Below are 22,764 nucleotides of genomic sequence, written 5' to 3'. Positions count from 1 at the left end.
CCCTGTTTCCGGGGTAACTGACTGCCCTGTTTCGGATTAACTGACCGCCCTGTTTCCAGGATAACTGATCACCCTGTTTCCGGGGTAACTGACCACCCAGTTTCCAGGGTAACTGACCATCCTGTTTCCTGGATAACTGACTGCCCTGTTTCCAGGGTAACTGACTGCCCTGTTTCAGGGGTAACTGATCTCCCTGTTTCCGGGGTAACTGACCGCCCTATTTCCGGGGTAACTGAGCGCCCTGTTTCCATGATAACTGAATGCCCTGTTTCCAGGATAACTGACTGCCCTGTTTCCAGGGTAACTGATCACCCTGTTTCCGGGATAACTGACTGCCCTGTTTCCGGGATAACTGACTGCCCTGTTTCCAGGGTAACGGACTGCCCTGTTTCCAGGATAACTGATCACCCTGTTTCCGGGGTAACTGACTAATCTGTTTCCAGGCTTACTGATCGCCCTGTTTCCGGGGTAACTGACTGCCCTGTTTCTGGGGTAACTGACCGCCCTGTTTCCAGGATAACTGATCACCCTGTTTCCGGGGTAACTGACCACCCTGTTTCCAGGGTAACTGACCACCCTGTTTCCAGGATAACTGACTGCCCTGTTTCCAGGGTAACTGACTGCCCTGTTTCAGGGGTAACTGATCTCCCTGTTTCCCGGGTGATTGACCGCCCTATTTCCAGGGTAACTGACCGCCCTGTTTCCAGGATAACTTGAATGCCCTGTTTCCAGGATAACTGACTGCCCTGTTTCCAGGTTAACTGACTGCTCTGTGTCCAGGGTAACTGACTGCCCTGTTTCCAGGGTAACTAACCGCCCTGTTTCCGGTGTAACTGATCTCCCTGTTTCCGGGGTAACTGACCGCCATGTTTCCAGGGTAACTGACCGCGCTGTTTCCAGGATAACTTGAATGCCCTGTTTCCAGGATAACTGACCGCCCAATTTCCGGGGTAACTGACCGCCCTGTTTCTCGGATAACTGACTGCCCTGTTTCCAGGATAACTGACTGCCCTGTTTCCAGGGTAACTGACTGCCCTGTTTCCACGGTAACTGACCGCCCTGTTTCCGGGATAACTGACTGCCCAGTTTCCAAGGTAACTGATTACACTGTTTCCGAGGTAACTGACTGCCCTGTTTCCAGGGTAACTGACCACCCTGTTTCCGGGGTAACTGACTGCCCTGTTTCCAGGGTAACTGACCAACCTGTTTCCGTGGTAACTGACTGCCCAGTTTCCAGGGTAGCTGATCACCCTGTTTCCGGGATAACTGACGTCCCTCTTTCCAGGGTAACTGACTGGCTGTTTCTAGGGTAACTGACTGCCCAGTTTCCAGGGTAACTGATCACCCTGTTTCCGGAGTAACTGACTGCCCTGTTTCCAGGGTAACTGACTGCCCAGTTTCCAGGGTAACTGATCACCCTGTTTCCAGGGTAACTGATCGCCCTGTTTCTGGGGTAATTAACCGCCCTGTTTCCGGGGTAACTGAACGTCCTGTTTCCCGGGTAACTGACTGCCTTGTTTCCAAGGTAACTGATCACCCTGTTTCCGGGATAACTGACTGCCCTGTTTCCGGGATAACTGACTGCCCTGTTTCCAGGGTAACTGACTAATTTGTTTCCAGGGTTACTGACCGCCCTGTTTCCGGGGTAACTGACTGCCCTGTTTCGGATTAACTGACCGCCCTGTTTCCAGGGTAACTGATCACCCTGTTTCCGAGGTAACTGACCACCCAGTTTCCAGGGTAACTGACAACCCTGTTTCCTGGATAACTGACTGCCCTGTTTCCAGGGTAACTGACTGCCCTGTTTCAGGGGTAACTGATCTCCCTGTTTCCGGGGCAACTGACCGCCCCATTTCCGGGGTAACTGAGCGACCTGTTTCCATGATAACTGAATGCCCTGTTTCCAGGATAACTGACTGCCCTGTTTCCAGGGTAACTGATCACCCTGTTTCCGGGATAACTGACTGCCCTGTTTCCGGGATAACTGACTGCCCTGTTTCCAGGGTAACGGACTAATTTGTTTCCAGAGTTACTGAGCGCCCTGTTTCCGGGGTGACTGACTGCCCTGTTTCCGGGTTAACTGACCGCCCTGTTTCCAGGATAACTGATCACCCTGTTTCCGGGGTAACTGACCACCCTGTTTCCAGGGTAACTGACCACCCTGTTTCCTGGATAACTGACTGCCCTGCTTCCAGGGTAACTGACTGCCCTGTTTCCAGGGTAACTGACTGCCCTGTTTAAGGGGTAACTGACCGCCCTATTTCCGGGGAACTGAGCGCCCTGTTTCCATGATAACTGAAAGCCCTGTTTCCAGGGTAACTGACTGCCCACTTTCCAGGGTAACTGACCGCCCTGTTTCCAGGGGCACTGACTGCCCTGTTTCTGGGGTAACTGATCACCCTGTTTCCGGGGTAACTGACTAACCTGTTTCCAGGCTGACTGACTGCTATGTTTCCAGAGTAACTGACTGCCCAGTTTCCGGGGTAACTGACTGTCCTGTTTCCAGGGTAACTGACTGCCTGTTTCCGGGATAACTGACTGCCCTGTTTCCAGGGTGACTGATCACCCTGTTTCCGGGATAACTGACTGCCCTGTTTCCAGGGTAACTGACTGCCCTGTTTCTGGGGTAACTGACTGCCCTGTTTACAGGGTAACAGACTGCCATGTTTCCACGTTAACTGATCGCCTTGTTTCCAGGGTAACTGACTGCCCTGTTTACAGGGTAACTGACGGCCCTGTTTCCGGGGTAACTCACTGCCCAGTTTCCAGGGTAACTGACCGCCCTGTTTCCAGGGTAACAGACTGCCCAGTTTCCAGGTTAACTGATCGCCCTGTTTCCGGGATAACTGACTGCCCTGTTTCCGGGATAACTGACTGCCCTGTTTCCAGGGTAACTGACCGCCCTGTTTCCAGGGGCACTGACTTCCCTGTTTCTGGGGTAACTGATCACCCTGTTTCCGGGGTAACTGACTAACCTGTTTCCAGGGTGACTGACTGCTATGTTTCCAGAGTAACTGACTGCCCAGTTTCCGGGGTAACTGACTGTCCTGTTTCCAGGGTAACTGACTGCCTGTTTCCGGGATAACTGACTGCCCTGTTTCCAGGGTGACTGATCACCCTGTTTCCGGGATAACTGACTGCCCTGTTTCCAGGGTAACTGACTGCCCTGTTTCTGGGGTAACTGACTGCCCTGTTTCCAGGGTAACTGTCTGCCCAGTTTCCAGGGTAACTGATCACCCTGTTTCCGGGATAACTGACTGCCCTGTTTCCGGGATAACTGACTGCCCTGTTTCCAGGTTAACTGACTGCCCTGTTTCCAGGGTAAATGACTGCTCTGTTTCCAGGGTAACTGACCGCCCTGTTTCCGGGGTAACTGATCTCCCTGTTTCTGGGGTAACTGACCGCCCTGTTTCCAGGATAACTGACCGCCCTATTTCCGGGGTATCTGACTGCCCTGTTCCCAGGATAACTGACTGCCCTGTTTCCAGGGTAACTGATCGCCCTTTTTCCAGGGTAACTGACTGCCCAGTTTACAGGGTAACTGACGGCCCTGTTTCCGGGGTAACTGACTGCCCAGTTTCCAGGGTAACTGACCGCCCTGTTTCCAGGGTAACAGACTGCCCAGTTTCCAGGTTAACTGATCGCCCTGTTTCCGGGATAACTGACTGCCCTGTTTCCGGGATAACTGACTGCCCTGTTTCCAGGGTAACTGACCGCCCTGTTTCCAGGGGCACTGACTGCCCTGTTTCTGGGGTAACTGATCACCCTGTTTCCGGGGTAACTGACTAACCTGTTTCCAGGGTGACTGACTGCTATGTTTCCAGAGTAACTGACTGCCCAGTTTCCGGGGTAACTGACTGTCCTGTTTCCAGGGTAACTGACTGCCTGTTTCCGGGATAACTGACTGCCCTGTTTCCAGGGTGACTGATCACCCTGTTTCCGGGATAACTGACTGCCCTGTTTCCAGGGTAACTGACTGCCCTGTTTCTGGGGTAACTGACAGCCCTGTTTCCAGGGTAACTGTCTGCCCAGTTTCCAGGGTAACTGATCACCCTGTTTCCGGGATAACTGACTGCCCTGTTTCCGGGATAACTGACTGCCCTGTTTCCAGGTTAACTGACTGCCCTGTTTCCAGGGTAAATGACTGCTCTGTTTCCAGGGTAACTGACCGCCCTGTTTCCGGGGTAACTGATCTCCCTGTTTCTGGGGTAACTGACCGCCCTGTTTCCAGGATAACTGACCGCCCTATTTCCGGGGTATCTGACTGCCCTGTTCCCAGGATAACTGACTGCCCTGTTTCCAGGGTAACTGATCGCCCTTTTTCCAGGGTAACTGACTGCCCAGTTTACAGGGTAACTGACGGCCCTGTTTCCGGGGTAACTGACTGCCCAGTTTCCAGGGTAACTGACCGCCCTGTTTCCAGGGTAACAGACTGCCCAGTTTCCAGGTTAACTGATCGCCCTGTTTCCGGGATAACTGACTGCCCTGTTTCCGGGATAACTGACTGCCCTGTTTCCAGGGTAACTGACCGCCCTGTTTCCAGGGGCACTGACTGCCCTGTTTCTGGGGTAACTGATCACCCTGTTTCCGGGGTAACTGACTAACCTGTTTCCAGGGTGACTGACTGCTATGTTTCCAGAGTAACTGACTGCCCAGTTTCCGGGGTAACTGACTGTCCTGTTTCCAGGGTAACTGACTGCCTGTTTCCGGGATAACTGACTGCCCTGTTTCCAGGGTGACTGATCACCCTGTTTCCGGGATAACTGACTGCCCTGTTTCCAGGGTAACTGACTGCCCTGTTTCTGGGGTAACTGACTGCCCTGTTTACAGGGTAACAGACTGCCATGTTTCCACGTTAACTGATCGCCTTGTTTCCAGGGTAACTGACTGCCCTGTTTACAGGGTAACTGACGGCCCTGTTTCCGGGGTAACTCACTGCCCAGTTTCCAGGGTAACTGACCGCCCTGTTTCCAGGGTAACAGACTGCCCAGTTTCCAGGTTAACTGATCGCCCTGTTTCCGGGATAACTGACTGCCCTGTTTCCGGGATAACTGACTGCCCTGTTTCCAGGGTAACTGACCGCCCTGTTTCCAGGGGCACTGACTGCCCTGTTTCTGGGGTAACTGATCACCCTGTTTCCGGGGTAACTGACTAACCTGTTTCCAGGGTGACTGACTGCTATGTTTCCAGAGTAACTGACTGCCCAGTTTCCGGGGTAACTGACTGTCCTGTTTCCAGGGTAACTGACTGCCTGTTTCCGGGATAACTGACTGCCCTGTTTCCAGGGTGACTGATCACCCTGTTTCCGGGATAACTGACTGCCCTGTTTCCAGGGTAACTGACTGCCCTGTTTCTGGGGTAACTGACTGCCCTGTTTCCAGGGTAACTGTCTGCCCAGTTTCCAGGGTAACTGATCACCCTGTTTCCGGGATAACTGACTGCCCTGTTTCCGGGATAACTGACTGCCCTGTTTCCAGGTTAACTGACTGCCCTGTTTCCAGGGTAAATGACTGCTCTGTTTCCAGGGTAACTGACCGCCCTGTTTCCGGGGTAACTGATCTCCCTGTTTCTGGGGTAACTGACCGCCCTGTTTCCAGGATAACTGACCGCCCTATTTCCGGGGTATCTGACTGCCCTGTTCCCAGGATAACTGACTGCCCTGTTTCCAGGGTAACTGATCGCCCTTTTTCCAGGGTAACTGACTGCCCAGTTTACAGGGTAACTGACGGCCCTGTTTCCGGGGTAACTGACTGCCCAGTTTCCAGGGTAACTGACCGCCCTGTTTCCAGGGTAACAGACTGCCCAGTTTCCAGGTTAACTGATCGCCCTGTTTCCGGGATAACTGACTGCCCTGTTTCCGGGATAACTGACTGCCCTGTTTCCAGGGTAACTGACCGCCCTGTTTCCAGGGGCACTGACTGCCCTGTTTCTGGGGTAACTGATCACCCTGTTTCCGGGGTAACTGACTAACCTGTTTCCAGGGTGACTGACTGCTATGTTTCCAGAGTAACTGACTGCCCAGTTTCCGGGGTAACTGACTGTCCTGTTTCCAGGGTAACTGACTGCCTGTTTCCGGGATAACTGACTGCCCTGTTTCCAGGGTGACTGATCACCCTGTTTCCGGGATAACTGACTGCCCTGTTTCCAGGGTAACTGACTGCCCTGTTTCTGGGGTAACTGACAGCCCTGTTTCCAGGGTAACTGTCTGCCCAGTTTCCAGGGTAACTGATCACCCTGTTTCCGGGATAACTGACTGCCCTGTTTCCGGGATAACTGACTGCCCTGTTTCCAGGTTAACTGACTGCCCTGTTTCCAGGGTAAATGACTGCTCTGTTTCCAGGGTAACTGACCGCCCTGTTTCCGGGGTAACTGATCTCCCTGTTTCTGGGGTAACTGACCGCCCTGTTTCCAGGATAACTGACCGCCCTATTTCCGGGGTATCTGACTGCCCTGTTCCCAGGATAACTGACTGCCCTGTTTCCAGGGTAACTGATCGCCCTTTTTCCAGGGTAACTGACTGCCCAGTTTACAGGGTAACTGACGGCCCTGTTTCCGGGGTAACTGACTGCCCAGTTTCCAGGGTAACTGACCGCCCTGTTTCCAGGGTAACAGACTGCCCAGTTTCCAGGTTAACTGATCGCCCTGTTTCCGGGATAACTGACTGCCCTGTTTCCGGGATAACTGACTGCCCTGTTTCCAGGGTAACTGACCGCCCTGTTTCCAGGGGCACTGACTGCCCTGTTTCTGGGGTAACTGATCACCCTGTTTCCGGGGTAACTGACTAACCTGTTTCCAGGGTGACTGACTGCTATGTTTCCAGAGTAACTGACTGCCCAGTTTCCGGGGTAACTGACTGTCCTGTTTCCAGGGTAACTGACTGCCTGTTTCCGGGATAACTGACTGCCCTGTTTCCAGGGTGACTGATCACCCTGTTTCCGGGATAACTGACTGCCCTGTTTCCAGGGTAACTGACTGCCCTGTTTCTGGGGTAACTGACTGCCCTGTTTACAGGGTAACAGACTGCCATGTTTCCACGTTAACTGATCGCCTTGTTTCCAGGGTAACTGACTGCCCTGTTTACAGGGTAACTGACGGCCCTGTTTCCGGGGTAACTCACTGCCCAGTTTCCAGGGTAACTGACCGCCCTGTTTCCAGGGTAACAGACTGCCCAGTTTCCAGGTTAACTGATCGCCCTGTTTCCGGGATAACTGACTGCCCTGTTTCCGGGATAACTGACTGCCCTGTTTCCAGGGTAACTGACCGCCCTGTTTCCAGGGGCACTGACTGCCCTGTTTCTGGGGTAACTGATCACCCTGTTTCCGGGGTAACTGACTAACCTGTTTCCAGGGTGACTGACTGCTATGTTTCCAGAGTAACTGACTGCCCAGTTTCCGGGGTAACTGACTGTCCTGTTTCCAGGGTAACTGACTGCCTGTTTCCGGGATAACTGACTGCCCTGTTTCCAGGGTGACTGATCACCCTGTTTCCGGGATAACTGACTGCCCTGTTTCCAGGGTAACTGACTGCCCTGTTTCTGGGGTAACTGACTGCCCTGTTTCCAGGGTAACTGTCTGCCCAGTTTCCAGGGTAACTGATCACCCTGTTTCCGGGATAACTGACTGCCCTGTTTCCGGGATAACTGACTGCCCTGTTTCCAGGTTAACTGACTGCCCTGTTTCCAGGGTAAATGACTGCTCTGTTTCCAGGGTAACTGACCGCCCTGTTTCCGGGGTAACTGATCTCCCTGTTTCTGGGGTAACTGACCGCCCTGTTTCCAGGATAACTGACCGCCCTATTTCCGGGGTATCTGACTGCCCTGTTCCCAGGATAACTGACTGCCCTGTTTCCAGGGTAACTGATCGCCCTTTTTCCAGGGTAACTGACTGCCCAGTTTACAGGGTAACTGACGGCCCTGTTTCCGGGGTAACTGACTGCCCAGTTTCCAGGGTAACTGACCGCCCTGTTTCCAGGGTAACAGACTGCCCAGTTTCCAGGTTAACTGATCGCCCTGTTTCCGGGATAACTGACTGCCCTGTTTCCGGGATAACTGACTGCCCTGTTTCCAGGGTAACTGACCGCCCTGTTTCCAGGGGCACTGACTGCCCTGTTTCTGGGGTAACTGATCACCCTGTTTCCGGGGTAACTGACTAACCTGTTTCCAGGGTGACTGACTGCTATGTTTCCAGAGTAACTGACTGCCCAGTTTCCGGGGTAACTGACTGTCCTGTTTCCAGGGTAACTGACTGCCTGTTTCCGGGATAACTGACTGCCCTGTTTCCAGGGTGACTGATCACCCTGTTTCCGGGATAACTGACTGCCCTGTTTCCAGGGTAACTGACTGCCCTGTTTCTGGGGTAACTGACAGCCCTGTTTCCAGGGTAACTGTCTGCCCAGTTTCCAGGGTAACTGATTACCCTGTTTCCGGGATAACTGACTGCCCTGTTTCCGGGATAACTGACTGCCCTGTTTCCAGGTTAACTGACTGCCCTGTTTCCAGGGTAAATGACTGCTCTGTTTCCAGGGTAACTGACCGCCCTGTTTCCGGGGTAACTGATCTCCCTGTTTCTGGGGTAACTGACCGCCCTGTTTCCAGGATAACTGACCGCCCTATTTCCGGGGTATCTGACTGCCCTGTTCCCAGGATAACTGACTGCCCTGTTTCCAGGGTAACTGATCGCACTTTTTCCAGGGTAACTGACTGCCCAGTTTACAGGGTAACTGACGGCCCTGTTTCCGGGGTAACTGACTGCCCAGTTTCCAGGGTAACTGACCGCCCTGTTTCCAGGGTAACAGACTGCCCAGTTTCCAGGTTAACTGATCGCCCTGTTTCCGGGATAACTGACTGCCCTGTTTCCGGGATAACTGACTGCCCTGTTTCCAGGGTAACTGACCGCCCTGTTTCCAGGGGCACTGACTGCCCTGTTTCTGGGGTAACTGATCACCCTGTTTCCGGGGTAACTGACTAACCTGTTTCCAGGGTGACTGACTGCTATGTTTCCAGAGTAACTGACTGCCCAGTTTCCGGGGTAACTGACTGTCCTGTTTCCAGGGTAACTGACTGCCTGTTTCCGGGATAACTGACTGCCCTGTTTCCAGGGTGACTGATCACCCTGTTTCCGGGATAACTGACTGCCCTGTTTACAGGGTAACTGACTGCCCTGTTTCTGGGGTAACTGACAGCCCTGTTTCCAGGGTAACTGTCTGCCCAGTTTCCAGGGTAACTGATCACCCTGTTTCCGGGATAACTGACTGCCCTGTTTCCGGGATAACTGACTGCCCTGTTTCCAGGTTAACTGACTGCCCTGTTTCCAGGGTAACTGACTGCCCTGTTTCCAGGGTAACTGACCGCCCTGTTTCCGGGGTAACTGATCTCCCTGTTTCTGGGGTAACTGACCGCCCTGTTTCCAGGATAACTGACCGCCCTATTTCCGGGGTATATGACTGCCCTGTTCCCAGGATAACTGACTGCCCTGTTTCCAGGGTAACTGATCGCCCTTTTTCCAGGGTAACTGACTGCCCAGTTTCCAGGGTAACTGTTAAACCTGTTTCCAGGATTACTGACTGCCCTGCTTCCGGGATAGCTCACTGCCCTGTTTCCAGGGTAACTGACTGCCCTGTTTCCAGGGGAACTGACTGCCCTGTTTCCGGTGTAACTGAATAACCTGTTTCCAGGGTGACTGACTGCCCTGTTTCCAGGGTAACTGACTGCCCAGTTTCCGGGGTAAATGAATGCCCTGTTTCTAGGGTAACTGACTGTCCTGTTACCGGGGAAACTGACTGCCCTGTTTCCAGGCTAAGTGACTGCCCAGTTTTCAGGGTAACTGATCACCCTTTTTCCGGTATAACTGAATGCCCTGTTTCCAGAGTAACTGACTGCCCTGTTTCCGGGGTAACTGATCACCCTGTTTCCGGGGTAACTGATTAACCTATTTCCAGGGGAACTGACCGCCCTGTTTCCAGGATAACTGACTGCCCTGTTTCCAGGGTAACTGACTGCCCACTTTCCAGGGTAACTGATCCCCCTGTTTCCAGGATAACTGACTGCGCTGTTTCCATGGTAACTGACCGCCCTGTTTCCAGGGTAACTGACTGCCCAGTTTCCAGGGTAACTGATCACCCTGTTTCCGGGATAACTGACTGCCCTGTTTCCGGGATAACTGACTGCCCTGTTTCCAGGGTAACTGACTGCCCTGTTTCCAGGGGAACTGACTGCCCTGTTTCCGGGGTAACTGATCACCCTGTTTCCGGGGTAACTGACTAACCTGTTTCCAGGGTGACTGACTGCCCTGTTTCCAGGGTAACTGACAGCCCAGTTTCCGGGGTAACTGACTGTTCTGTTTCCAGGGTAACTGACAGACCTGCTTCCGGGGTAACTGAGTGCCCTGTTTCCAGGGGAACTGACCGCCCTGTTTCCAGGGTAACTGATCACCCTTTTTCCGGGGTAACTGACTGCCCTGTTTCCGGGATAACTGACTGCTCTGTTTCCTGGGTAACTGATCACCCTGTTTCCGGGATAACTGTCTGCCCTGTTTCCAGGGTAACTGACTGCCCAGTTTCCAGGGTAATTGACTGCCCTGTTTCCGGGGTAACTGACTGCCCTGTTTCCAGGGTAACTGACTGCCCAGTTTCCAGGGTAACTGATCACCCTGTTTCCTGGATAACTGACTGCCCTGTTTCCAGGGTAACTGACTGCCCTGTTTCCGGGGTAACTGACTGCCCTGTTTCCAGGCTAACTGACTGCCCTGTTTCCAGGATAACTGATCACCCTGTTTCCGGGGTAAATGACTGCCCTGTTTCTGGGTTTACTGACCGCCCTGTTTCCAGGATAACTGATCACCCTGTTTCCGGGGTAACTGACCACCCTGTTTCCAGGGTCACTGACCACCCTGTTTCCAGGATAACTGACTGCCCTGTTTCCAGGGTAACTAACTGCCCTGTTTCCGGGGTAACTGATCTCCCTGTTTCCGGGGTAACTGACTGCCCTGTTTCCAGGGTAACTGAAAGCCCAGTTTCCGGGGTAACTGACTGTTCTGTTTCCAGGGTAACTGACAGACCTGCTTCCGGGGTAACTGAGTGCCCTGTTTCCAGGGGAAGAGACCGCCCAGTTTCCAGGGTAACTGATCACCCTTTTTCCGGGGTAACTGGCTGCCCTGTTTCCGGGATAACTGACTGCCCTGTTTCCAGGGTAACTGATCACCCTGTTTCCGGGATAACTGTCTGCCCTGTTTCCAGGGTAACTGACTGCCCAGTTTCCAGGGTAATTGACTGCCCAGTTTCCGGGGTAACTGACTGCCCTGTTTCCAGGGTAACTGACTGCCCAGTTTCCAGGGTAACTGATCACCCTGTTTCCTGGATAACTGACTGCCCTGTTTCCGGGATAACTGACTGCCCTGTTTCCAGGGTAACTGACTGCCCTGTTTCCGGGGTAACTGACTGCCCTGTTTCCAGGCTAACTGACTGCCCTGTTTCCAGGATAACTGATCACCCTGTTTCCGGGGTAAATGACTGCCCTGTTTCTGGGTTTACTGACCGCCCTGTTTCCAGGATAACTGATCACCCTGTTTCCGGGGTAACTGACCACCCTGTTTCCAGGGTCACTGATCACCCTGTTTCCAGGATAACTGACTGCCCTGTTTCCAGGGTAACTAACTGCCCTGTTTCCGGGGTAACTGATCTCCCTGATTCCGGGGTAACTGACTGCCCTGTTTCTGGGGTAAATGACTGCCCTGTTTCCGGGATAACTGACTGCCCTGTTTCCAGGGTAACTGACAGCCCAGTTTCCGGGGTAACTGACTGTTCTGTTTCCAGGGTAACTGACAGACCTGCTTCCGGGGTAACTGAGTGCCCTGTTTCCAGGGGAAGAGACCGCCCAGTTTCCAGGGTAACTGATCACCCTTTTTCCGGGGTAACTGACTGCCCTGTTTCCGGGGTAACTGACTGCCCTGTTTCCAGGGTAACTGATCACCCTGTTTCCGGGATAACTGTCTGCCCTGTTTCCAGGGTAACTGACTGCCCAGTTTCCAGGGTAATTGACTGCCCTGTTTCCGGGGTAACTGACTGCCCTGTTTCCAGGGTAACTGACTGCCCAGTTTCCAGGGTAACTGATCACCCTGTTTCCTGGATAACTGACTGCCCTGTTTCCGGGATAACTGACTGCCCTGTTTCCAGGGTAACTGACTGCCCTGTTTCCGGGGTAACTGACTGCCCTGTTTCCGGGGTAAATGACTGCCCTGTTTCCGGGATAACTGACTGCCCTGTTTCCATGGTAACTGACCGCCCTGTTTCCGGGGTAACTGATCTTCCTGTTTCCTGGGTAACTGACCGCCCTGTTTCCAGGATAACAGACCGCCCTATTTCCGGGGTATCTGACCGCCCTGTTTCCAGGATAACTGACTGCCCTGTTTCCAGGATAACTGACTGCCCTGTTTCCAGGGTAACTGACCGCCGTGTTTCCAAGGTAACTGACTGTTCTGTTTCCAGGGTAACTGACAGACCTGCCTCCGGGGTAACTGAGTGCCCTGTTTCCAGGGGAAGAGACCGCCCAGTTTCCAGGGTAACTGATCACCCTTTTTCCGGGGTAACTGACTGCCCTGTTTCCGGGATAACTGACTGCCCTGTTTCCAGGGTAACTGATCACCCTGTTTCCGGGATAACTGTCTGCCCTGTTTCCAGGGTAACTGACTGCCCAGTTTCCAGGGTAACTGACTGCCCTGTTTCCAGGGTAACTGACTGCCCAGTTTCCAGGGTAACTGATCACCCTGTTTCCTGGATAACTGACTGCCCTGTTTCCGGGATAACTGACTGCCCTGTTTCCAGGGTAACTGACTGCCCTGTTTCTGGGGTAACTGACTGCCCTGTTTCCAGGCTAACTGACTGCCCTGTTTCCAGGATAACTGATCACCCTGTTTCCGGGGTAAATGACTGCCCTGTTTCTGGGTTTACTGACCGCCCTGTTTCCAGGATAACTGATCACCCTGTTTCCGGGGTAACTGACCACCCTGTTTCCAGGGTCACTGATCACCCTGTTTCCAGGATAACTGACTGCCCTGTTTCCAGGGTAACTAACTGCCCTGTTTCCGGGGTAACTGATCTCCCTGTTTCCGGGGTAACTGACAGCCCAGTTTCCGGGGTAACTGACTGTTCTGTTTCCAGGGTAACTGACAGACCTGCTTCCGGGGTAACTGAGTGCCCTGTTTCCAGGGGAAGAGACCGCCCAGTTTCCAGGGTAACTGATCACCCTTTTTCCGGGGTAACTGACTGCCCTGTTTCCGGGATAACTGACTGCCCTGTTTCCAGGGTAACTGACTGCCCAGTTTCCAGGGTAATTGACTGCCCTGTTTCCGGGGTAACTGACTGCCCTGTTTCCAGGGTAACTGACTGCCCAGTTTCCAGGGTAACTGATCACCCTGTTTCCTGGATAACTGACTGCCCTGTTTCCGGGATAACTGACTGCCCTGTTTCCAGGGTAACTGACTGCCCTGTTTCCGGGGTAACTGGCTGCCCTGTTTCCGGGGTAAATGTCTGCCCTGTTTCCGGGATAACTGACTGCCCTGTTTCCATGGTAACTGACCGCCCTGTTTCCGGGGTAACTGATCTCCCTGTTTCCAGGGTAACTGACCGCCCTGTTTCCAGGATAACAGACCGCCCTATTTCCGGGGTATCTGACCGCCCTGTTTCCAGGATAACTGACTGCCCTGTTTCCAGGATAACTGACTGCCCTGTTTCCAGGGTAACTGACCGCCGTGTTTCCAAGGTAACTGACTGTTCTGTTTCCAGGGTAACTGACAGACCTGCTTCTGGGGTAACTGAGTGCCCTGTTTCCAGGGGAAGAGACCGCCCAGTATCCAGGGGAACTGATCACCTTTTTTCTGGGGTAACTGACTGCCCTGTTTCCGGGATATCTGACTGCCCTGTTTCCAGAATAACTGATCACCCTGTTTCCGGGATAACTGTCTGCCCTGTTTCCAGGGTAACTGACTGCCCAGTTTCCAGGGTAATTGACTGCCCTGTTTCCGGGGTAACTGACTGCCCTGTTTCCAGGGTAACTGACTGCCCGGTTTCCAGGGTAACTGACTGCCCTGTTTCCAGGGTAACTGACCGCCCTGTTTCCGGGGTAACTGATCTCCCTGTTTCTGGGGTAACTGACCGCCCTGTTTCCAGGATAACTGACCGCCATATTTCCGGGGTATCTGACTGCCCTGTTCCCAGGATAACTGACTGCCCTGTTTCCAGGGTAACTGATCGCCCTTTTTCCAGGGTAACTGACTGCCCAGTTTCCAGGGGAACTGTTAAACCTGTTTCCAGGATTACTGACTGCCCTGCTTCCAGGATAGCTCACTGCCCTGTTTCCAGGGTAACTGACTGCCCTGTTTCCAGGGGAACTGACTGCCCTGTTTCCGGTGTAACTGAATAACCTGTTTCCAGGGTGACTGACTGCCCTGTTTCCAGGGTAACTGACTGCCCAGTTTCCGGGGTAAATGAATGCCCTGTTTCCAGGGTAACTGACTGCCCTGTTACCGGGGAAGCTGACTGCCCTGTCTCCAGGCTAAGTGACTGCCCAGTTTTCAGGGTAACTGATCACCCTTTTTCCGGTATAACTGAATGCCCTGTTTCCAGAGTAACTGACTGCCCTGTTTCCGCGGTAACTGATCACCCTGTTTCCGGGGTAACTGATTAACCTATTTCCAGGGTAACTGACCGCCCTGTTTCCAGGATAACTGACTGCCCTGTTTCCAGGGTAACTGACTGCCCACTTTCCAGGGTAACTGATCCCCCTGTTTCCAGGATAACTGACAGCGCTGTTTCCATGGTAACTGACCGCCCTGTTTCCAGGGTAACTGACTGCCCAGTTTCCAGGGTAACTGATCACCCTGTTTCCGGGATAACTGACTGCCCCGTTTCCGGGATAACTGACTGCCCTGTTTCCAGGGTAACTGACTGCCCTGTTTCCAGGGGAACTGACTGCCCTGTTTCCGGGGTAACTGATCACCCTGTTTCCGGGGTAACTGACTAACCTGTTTCCAGGGCGACTGACTGCCCTGTTTCCAGGGTAACTGACAGCCCAGTTTCCGGGGTAACTGACTGTTCTGTTTCCAGGGTAACTGACAGACCTGCTTCCGGGGTAACTGAGTGCCCTGTTTCCAGGGGAACTGACCGCCCTGTTTCCAGGGTAACTGATCACCCTGTTTCCGGGATAACTGTCTGCCCTGTTTCCAGGGTAACTGACTGCCCAGTTTCCAGGGTAATTGACTGCCCTGATTCCGGGGTAACTGACTGCCCTGTTTCCAGGGTAACTGACTGCCCAGTTTCCAGGGTAACTGATCACCCTGTTTCCTGGATAACTGACTGCCCTGTTTCCGGGATAACTGACTGCCCTGTTTCCAGGGTAACTGACTGCCCTGTTTCCGGGGTAACTGACTGCCCTGTTTCCAGGCTAACTGACTGCCCTGTTTCCAGGATAACTGATCACCCTGTTTCCGGGGTAAATGACGGCCCTGTTTCTGGGTTTACTGACCGCCCTGTTTCCAGGATAACTGATCACCCTGTTTCCGGGGTAACTGACCACCCTGTTTCCAGGGTCACTGATCACCCTGTTTCCAGGATAACTGACTGCCCTGTTTCCAGGTTAACTAACTGCCCTGTTTCCGGGGTAACTGATCTCCCTGTTTCCGGGGTAACTGACTGCCCTGTTTCCGGGGTAAATGACTGCCCTGTTTCCGTGATAACTGACTGCCCTGTTTCCAGGGTAACTGACAGCCCAGTTTCCGGGGTAACTGTCTGTTCTGTTTCCAGGGTAACTGACAGACCTGCTTCCGGGGTAACTGAGTGCCCTGTTTCCAGGGGAAGAGACCGCCCAGTTTCCAGAGTAACTGATCACACTTTTTCCGGGGTAACTGACTGCCCTGTTTCCGGGATAACTGACTGCCCTGTTTCCAGGGTAACTGATCACCCTGTTTCCGGGATAACTGTCTGCCCTGTTTCCAGGGTAACTGACTGCCCAGTTTCCAGGGTAATTGACTGTCCTGTTTCCGGGGTAACTGACTGCCCTGTTTCCAGGGTAACTGACTGCCCAGTTTCCAGGGTAACTGATCACCCTGTTTCCTGGATAACTGACTGCCCTGTTTCCGGGATAACTGACTGCCCTGTTTCCAGGGTAACTGACTGCCCTGTTTCCGGGGTAACTGACTGCCCTGTTTCCAGGCTAACTGACTGCCCTGTTTCCAGGATAACTGATCACCCTGTTTCCGGGGTAAATGACTGCCCTGTTTCTGGGTTTACTGACCGCCCTGTTTCCAGGATAACTGATCACCCTGTTTCCGGGGTAACTGACCACCCTGTTTCCAGGGTCACTGATCACCCTGTTTCCAGGATAACTGACTGCCCTGTTTCCAGGGTAACTAACTGCCCTGTTTCCGGGGTAACTGATCTCCCTGTTTCCGGGGTAACTGTCTGCCCTGTTTCCGGGGTAAATGACTGCCCTGTTTCTGGGATAACTGACTGCTCTGTTTCCAGGGTAACTGACAGCCCAGTTTCCGGGGTAACTGACTGTTCTGTTTCCAGGGTAACTGACAGACCTGCTTCCGGGGTAACTGAGTGCCCTGTTTCCAGGGGAAGAGACCGCCCAGTTTCCAGGGTAACTGATCACCCTTTTTCCGGGGTAACTGACTGCCCTGTTTCCGGGATAACTGACTGCCCTGTTTCCAGGGTAACTGATCACCCTGTTTCCGGGATAACTGTCTGCCCTGTTTCCAGGGTAACTGACTGCCCAGTTTCCAGGGTAATTGACTGCCCTGTTTCCGGGGTAACTGACTGCCCTGTTTCCAGGGTAACTGACTGCCCAGTTTCCAGGGTAACTGATCACCCTGTTTCCTGGATAACTGACTGCCCTGTTTCCGGGATTACTGACTGCCCTGTTTCCAGGGTAACTGACTGCCCTGTTTCCGGGGTAACTGACTGCCCTGTTTCCGGGGTAAATGACTGCCCTGTTTCCGGGATAACTGACTGCCCTGTTTCCATGGTAACTGACCGCGCTGTTTCCGGGGTAACTGATCTCCCTGTTTCCTGGGTAACTGACCGCCCTGTTTCCAGGATAACAGACCGCCCTATTTCCGGGGTATCTGACCGCCCTGTTTCCAGGATAACTGACTGCCCTGTTTCCAGGATAACTGACTGCCCTGTTTCCAGGGTAACTGACCGCCGTGTTTCCAAGGTAACTGACTGTTCTGTTTCCAGGGTAACTGACAGACCTGTTTCCTGGGTAACTGACCGCCCTGTTTCCAGGATAACAGACCGCCCAGTTTCCAGCATAACTGATCACCCTTTTTCCGGGGTAACTGACTGCCCTGTTTCCGGGATAACTGACTGCCCTGTTTCCAGGGTAAATGATCACCCTGTTTCCGGGATAACTGTCTGCCCTGTTTCCAGGGTAACTGACTGCCCAGTTTCCAGGGGAAGAGACCGCCCAGTATCCAGGGGAACTGATCACCCTTTTTCCGGGGTAACTGACTGCCCTGTTTCCGGGATATCTGACTGCCCTGTTTCCAGGGTAACTGATCACCCTGTTTCCGGGATAACTGTCTGCCCTGTTTCCAGGGTAACTGACTGCCCAGTTTCCAGGGTAATTGACTGCCCTGTTTCCGGGGTAACTGACTGCCCTGTTTCCAGGGTAACTGACTGCCCAGTTTCCAGGGTAACTGATCACCCTGTTTCCTGGATAACTGACTGCCCTGTTTCCGGGATAACTGACTGCCCTGTTTCCAGGGTAACTGACTGCCCTGTTTCCGGGGTAACTGACTGCCCTGTTTCCGGGGTAAATGACTGCCCTGTTTCCGGGATAACTGACTGCCCTGTTTCCATGGTAACTGACCGCCCTGTTTCCGGGGTAACTGATCTCCCTGTTTCCTGGGTAACTGACCGCCCTGTTTCTAGGATAACAGACCGCCCTATTTCCGGGGTATCTGACCGCCCTGTTTCCAGGATAACTGACTGCCCTGTTTCCAGGATAACTGACTGCCCTGTTTCCAGGGTAACTGACTGCCGTGTTTCCAGGGTAACTGTCTGCCCAGTTTCCAGGGTAATTGTTCACCCTGTTTCCGGGATAACTGACTGCCCTGTTTCCGGAATAGCTCACTGCCCTGTTTCCAGGGAAACTGACTGCCCTGTTTCCGGTGTAACTGACTGCCCTCTTTCCAGGGCAACTGATCACCCTGTTTCCGGGATAACTGACTGCCCTGTTTCCAGGGTAACTGACAGCCCTGTTTCCGGGGAAATTGACAGACCTGTTTCCGGGGAAACTGACTGCCCTATTTCCAGGGTAACTGACTTCCCAGTTTCCAGGTAAATGATCACACTTTTTTCGGGATAACTGACTGCCCTGTTTTTAGGGAAACTGACTGCCCTGCTTCCAGGGTAACTGACCGCCCTGTTTCCGGGTAACTGATCTCCCTGCTTACGATGTTACTGACCGCCCTGTTTCCAGGATAACTGACCGCCCTATTTCCGGGGTATCTGACCGCCCTGTTTCCAGGATAACTGACCGCCCTGTTTCCAGGATAACTGACTGCCCTGTTTACAGGGTAACTGACTGAACATTTTCCAGGGTAACTGATCACCCTGTTTCCAGGATAACTGACTGCCCTGTTTCCAGGGTAACTGGCCGCTCTGTTTCCAGGGTAACTGACTGCCCAGTTTCCAGGGTAACTGTTCACCCTGTTTCCGGGATAACTGACTGCCCTTTTTCCGGGATAGCTCACTGCCCTGTTTCCAGGGTAACTGACTGCCCTGGTTCCAGGGGAACTGACTGCCCTCTTTACGGGGTAACTGATCACCCTGTTTCCGGGGTAACTGACCAACCTGTTTCCAGTGTGACTGACTGCCCGGTTTCCAGGGTAACTGACTGCCCAGTTTCCCGGCAAACTGACTGCCCTGTTTCCAGCGTAACTGACTGCCCTGTTTCCGGGGAAACTGACTGCCCTGTTTCCAGGGTAATTGGCTGCCCTGTTTCCAGGGTAACTGCTCACCCTTTTTCCGGGATAACTGACTGCCCTGTTTCCGGGATAACTGAATGCCCTGTATCCAGGATAACTGACCGCCCTGTTTCCAGGATAACTGACTGCGCTGTTTCCATGGTAACTGACCGCCCTGTTTCCAGGGTAACTGACTGCCCAGTTTCCAGGGTAACTGATCACCCTGTTTCCGGGATAACTGACTACCCTGTTTCCGGGATAACTGACTGCCCTGTTTCCAGGGTTACTGACTGCCCTGTTTCCAGGGGAACTGACTGCCCTGTTTCCGGGGTAACTGATCACCCTGTTTCCGGGGTAACTGACTAACCTGTTTCCAGGGTGACTGACTGCCCTGTTTCCAGGGTAACTGACAGCCCAGTTTCCGGGGTAACTGACTGTTCTGTTTCCAGGGTAACTGACAGACCTGCTTCCGGGGTAACTGAGTGCCCTGTTTCCAGGGGAACTGACCGCCAAGTTTCCAGGGTAACTGATCACCCTGTTTCCCGGGTGACTGACCGCCCTATTTCCAGGGTAACTGACCGCCCTGTTTCCAGGATAACTTGAATGCCATGTTTCCAGGATAACTGACTGCCCTGTTTCCAGGTTAACTGACTGCTCTGTGTCCAGGGTAACTGAATGCCCTGTTTCCAGGGTAACTAACCGCCCTGTTTCCGGTGTAACTGATCTCCCTGTTTCCGGGGTAACTGACCGCCCTGTTTCCAGGGTAACTGACCGCGCTGTTTCCAGGATAACTTGAATGCCCTGTTTCCAGGATAACTGCCCGCCCTATTTCCAGGGTAACTGACCGCCCTGTTTCTAGGATAACTGACTGCCCTTTTTCCGGGGTAACTGACTGCCCTGTTTCCAGGATAACTGATCACCCTGTTTCCGGGGTAACTGACCGCCCTGTTTCCAGGGTAACTGACCGCCCTGTTTCTAGGATAACTGACAGCCCTGTTTCCGGGGAAATTGACAGACCTGTTTCCGGGGAAACTGACTGCCCTATTTCCAGGGTAACTGACTTCCCAGTTTCCAGGTAAATGATCACACTTTTTTCGGGATAACTGACTGCCCTGTTTTTAGGGAAACTGACTGCCCTGCTTCCAGGGTAACTGACCGCCCTGTTTCCGGGTAACTGATCTCCCTGCTTACGATGTTACTGACCGCCCTGTTTCCAGGATAACTGACCGCCCTATTTCCGGGTTATCTGACCGCCCTGTTTCCAGGATAACTGACCGCCCTGTTTCCAGGATAACTGACTGCCCTGTTTACAGGGTAACTGACTGAACATTTTCCAGGGTAACTGATCACCCTGTTTCCAGGATAACTGACTGCCCTGTTTCCAGGGTAACTGGCCGCTCTGTTTCCAGGGTAACTGACTGCCCAGTTTCCAGGGTAACTGTTCACCCTGTTTCCGGGATAACTGACTGCCCTTTTTCCGGGATAGCTCACTGCCCTGTTTCCAGGGTAACTGACTGCCCTGGTTCCAGGGGAACTGACTGCCCTCTTTACGGGGTAACTGATCACCCTGTTTCCGGGGTAACTGACCAACCTGTTTCCAGTGTGACTGACTGCCCGGTTTCCAGGGTAACTGACTGCCCAGTTTCCCGGCAAACTGACTGCCCTGTTTCCAGCGTAACTGACTGCCCTGTTTCCGGGGAAACTGACTGCCCTGTTTCCAGGGTAATTGGCTGCCCTGTTTCCAGGGTAACTGCTCACCCTTTTTCCGGGATAACTGACTGCCCTGTTTCCGGGATAACTGAATGCCCTGTATCCAGGATAACTGACCGCCCTGTTTCCAGGATAACTGACTGCGCTGTTTCCATGGTAACTGACCGCCCTGTTTCCAGGGTAACTGACTGCCCAGTTTCCAGGGTAACTGATCACCCTGTTTCCGGGATAACTGACTACCCTGTTTCCGGGATAACTGACTGCCCTGTTTCCAGGGTTACTGACTGCCCTGTTTCCAGGGGAACTGACTGCCCTGTTTCCGGGGTAACTGATCACCCTGTTTCCGGGGTAACTGACTAACCTGTTTCCAGGGTGACTGACTGCCCTGTTTCCAGGGTAACTGACAGCCCAGTTTCCGGGGTAACTGACTGTTCTGTTTCCAGGGTAACTGACAGACCTGCTTCCGGGGTAACTGAGTGCCCTGTTTCCAGGGGAACTGACCGCCAAGTTTCCAGGGTAACTGATCACCCTGTTTCCCGGGTGACTGACCGCCCTATTTCCAGGGTAACTGACCGCCCTGTTTCCAGGATAACTTGAATGCCATGTTTCCAGGATAACTGACTGCCCTGTTTCCAGGTTAACTGACTGCTCTGTGTCCAGGGTAACTGACTGCCCTGTTTCCAGGGTAACTAACCGCCCTGTTTCCGGTGTAACTGATCTCCCTGTTTCCGGGGTAACTGACCGCCCTGTTTCCAGGGTAACTGACCGCGCTGTTTCCAGGATAACTTGAATGCCCTGTTTCCAGGATAACTGCCCGCCCTATTTCCAGGGTAACTGACCGCCCTGTTTCTAGGATAACTGACTGCCCTTTTTCCGGGGTAACTGACTGCCCTGTTTCCAGGATAACTGATCACCCTGTTTCCGGGGTAACTGACCGCCCTGTTTCCAGGATAACTGACCGCCCTTTTTCCGGGGTAACTGACTGCCCTGTTTCCGGGATAACTGACTGCACTGTTTCCGGGGATAACTGACTGCCCTGCTTCCAGGGTAACTGACTGCCCTGTTTCCAGGGGAACTGACTGCCCTGTTTCCGGGGTAACAGATCACCCTGTTACCGGGGTAACTGACTAACCTGATTCCAGGGTGACTGACTGCCCTGTTTCCAGGGTATCTGACTGCCCAGTTTCATGGGTAACTGACTGCCCTGTTTCCGGGGTAACTGACTGCCCTGTTTCCAGGGTAACTGACTGCCCAGTTTCCAGGGTAACTGATCACCCTTTTTCCGGGATAACTGACTGCCCTGTTTCCGGGATAACTGACTGCCCTGTTTCCAGGGTAACTGATCACCCTGTTTCCGGGATAACTGACTGCATTGCTTCCAGGGTAACTGGCTGCCCAGTTTCCAGGGTAACTGACTGCCCTGTTTCCAGGGTAACTGACTTCCCAGTTTCCAGGGTAACTGATCTGCCTTTTTCTGGGATAACTGACTGCCCTGTTTCCGGGATAACTGACTGCCCTGTTTCCAGGGTAACTGATCACCCTGTTTCTGGGATAACTGACTGCCCTGTTTCCAGATTCACTGACTGCCCAGTTTCCAGGGTAACTGACTGCCCTGTTTCCAGGGTAACTGACTGCCCTGTTTCCAGGGTAACTGATCACCCTGTTTCCGGGATAACTGACTGCCCTGTTTCCGGGATAACTGACTGCCCTGTTTCCGGGGTAACTGACTGCCCTGTTTCCAGAGTAACTGATCACCCTGTTTCTGGGATAACTGACTGCCCTGTTTCCGGGATAACTGACTGCCCTGTTTCCAGGCTCACTGACTGCCCTGTTTCCAGGATAACTGATCACCCTGTTTCCGAGGTAACTGACTAATCTGTTTCCAGGCTTACTGACCGCCCTGTTTCCGGGGTAACTGACTGCCCTGTTTCTGGGGTAACTGACCGCCCTGTTTCCAGGATAACTGATCACCCTGTTTCCGGGGTAACTGACCACCCTGTTTCCAGGCTAACTGACCACCCTGTTTCCAGGATAACTGACTGCCCTGTTTCCAGGGTAACTAACTGCCCTGTTTCAGGGGTAACTGATC

The sequence above is a fragment of the Heterodontus francisci genome, chromosome 28, assembly GCF_036365525.1.
Source record: "Heterodontus francisci isolate sHetFra1 chromosome 28, sHetFra1.hap1, whole genome shotgun sequence".
Taxonomy (NCBI): domain Eukaryota; kingdom Metazoa; phylum Chordata; class Chondrichthyes; order Heterodontiformes; family Heterodontidae; genus Heterodontus; species Heterodontus francisci.
This window is presented reverse-complemented; position numbering follows the sequence as displayed.